This window comes from Crocodylus porosus, unplaced genomic scaffold, assembly GCF_001723895.1.
Source record: "Crocodylus porosus isolate Cpor-Errol unplaced genomic scaffold, CroPor_comp1, whole genome shotgun sequence".
Lineage (NCBI taxonomy): Eukaryota > Metazoa > Chordata > Crocodylia > Crocodylidae > Crocodylus > Crocodylus porosus.
The window spans coordinates 33,472,453-33,475,025 of NW_017728918.1; the positions used below are offsets into that span (position 1 = coordinate 33,472,453).

General features: G+C 46.2%; 1 pseudogene; it reads right to left on the reverse strand.

The window, feature by feature from the left end:
- Positions 1-1,090: 1,090 nt before the first annotated feature.
- Positions 1,091-2,455, reverse strand: LOC109312204 (annotated as a pseudogene).
- Positions 2,456-2,573: the final 118 nt, after the last annotated feature.

Genomic DNA, 2,573 nt, shown 5'->3' on the forward strand with positions numbered 1-2,573 from the left:
TACTTAAAAGATTAATTTACTCACCAAATTGTGTAGTTCCCCATTCAATGGAAACTCTATCAAAAGTTGAACAGAGACTGAATGAGAACAGCAGGGTTTGACAATCAATAGATACATATATTATTATTAATATATGTTGGCTCTGGACTTAGGACTCAGAGACCTTGTATTTTTTTGGGGGAGGGGGGCGGGTGACCCACTCTCATATTGACCACTACCTTTTCATTTGATAATAGGCAAATGTATTGATACACAGTGATAACAGAAAAGCAGCAATACAAACAATCAAGCAATTCTATATATCTACCAAATCCTACGGCTGTCTTCAGAATCAAAGTACATCTGGTCAGGATGCCGTCTTCACTCTGAGGCTCTCTCTTAGGTTTCTGTACATCAGTAGTCTGGACGTGGGATGCCACGGCCTACGCCCCACCTTGACTGGGGTGTATCAGATGGACTGGTCGTATGCCCTCTGTGCATGTTGGTCTTGGGGACCCTTCCCAGGGAACTGGGGTGGGGTGAAGGATGGGGAGGGATGGGAAAGATGAGAGACAGGGAAGGATGAGAAGGAACAGGGAGGGACAGTGAGGAAGCTTTGTTTTTCTCAAGTCTCTGCTTTTGTATTCTCCTTCCCTCCTGATGACTCCTGATGACTCTTCGTCCTTGGCTATCTCTGGCTGGTTGTCTTTCTGTGGTCACACATCCACATGGCCTTCTGGGCCTTCTCCTAATTTGGTCTGTTTTCCCAAAATCAGGACTCAAGCCCCACTCTGTTCCGGGACCTTGCAGGTGGTCCCACTTATCTCGTGTCATGGGCAGTATGAACCCAGACTTCTTCCTAAAATTCAAGTTAAACCACCCTTGCTGCAACTTGAGACCACTGGTCTTTGTTCTGTCATCTGCCACCACGAAGAACAGTTTAGCAGGTTCAGTAGTTGAAGGCTGCTATGAAATCCCTTCTCAGTCTTCTCTTCTCCAGGTTAAATAAGCCCAATTCCCTCTGCCTCTCCTCAGAAATCAGGAATCTCAGCACCCAAACAAATTTTGTTGATTTCTGCTGGACTCTCTCCAACTTGTCAACATCCTGTCTGTAGTGGGGGGCCCAAAACTGAACACAGTACTCCAGATGTGGCCTCAAGAGTGCTCAAGAGAGGAGACTAATCACCTTTCCTTGATCTACTAACACACCTACCAATGCAGCCCAATATGCCATTAGCCTTCTTGGCATCAAGGGCACACTGCTGGGTCATATTCAGCTTATTGTCCACTTGTAGCCCCCAGGTCCTTTTCTGCAGAGCTGCTGCCCAGCCAGTCAGTCCCCAACCTATACTGGTGCATGGTATTGTACTGCCCTAAGTGCAGGACTTTGCACTTGTCCTTATTGAACTTCATGAGATTCTTTTTGGCCCTATCCTCCAATTTGTCTAGGTCACACTGAATCCTAGTCCTACACTCCAGCAGATCTACTACTCTCCCCAGCTTGGTGTCATCTGCAAACTTGCTGAGAGTACACTCTAAGCCATCTTCCAGGTCATCGATGAAGACATTGAACAAAACAAAACCGAGGACCGACCCCTTGGGCACTCCACATGATACTGGCTGCCAACTAGACAATGAGCCATTGATTACTACTTTCTGAGCCTGATGCTCCAGCCAGTTTTCTATTCACCTTACAGTCCATTCATCCAGCCCATACTTCCTTAGCTTTCCTGGGAGAATGTTGTGGGAGATCATATCAAAAGCCTTGCTAAAATCAAGGTACACCACATCCACCTGTCCCCCTGCATTCACAGAGCCAGTCACCTTGTCATAGGAGACAATCAGATTGGTCAGGCATAACTTGTTTCTGGTGAATCCATGCTGACTATTTCTAATCAATTTTTTGTCCTCCAAGTGCTTAGAAATGGATTCCTTGAGGATCTGCTGAATGATTTTTTCAGGGCCTGAGGTGAGGCTGACTGTTCTATAGTTCCCTGGATCCTCCTTTTTCCCTTTCTTAAACATGGGTGCTATGCCTTTCCTTTTCCAGTCATCTGAGACCTCTCCTGGCTGCCATGAATTTTCACAGATGATGGCCAGTGGCTCTGCAATCACATCAGCCAACTCCTTCAGCATCTTTGGATGCATCCCATCCTGCCCCATGAACCTGTATACATACAGCTTTTCTAAATAGTCCCTAACCTGTTCTTTCACCACTGTTGGCTGCTCATCTTCTCCCCAAACTGTACTGCCAGGTGCAGTAGTTTGGGAGCTGACCTTGTCTGTGAAGACTGAGGCAAAAAAGGCATTGAGCACTTCAGCCGTTCCTGCATTTTGTCACAAGGTTGCCTCTCACATTCAGAAAGGGACCTACACTTTCCCTGATCCTCCTCTTGCTACCCACATACTCGTAGAAACCCTTCTTGTTACTCTTCACATCCCTTGCTAGCTGCAACTCCAACTGCGCTTTGGCTTTCCTGACTTCATCCCTGCATGCCCAAGCAATGCTCTTATATTCTTCCCTAGTTATTTGTCCAAATTTCCACTTCTTATAAGCTACCTTTTTGTGATTTAGTTTACTAAAGAGTTCCCTG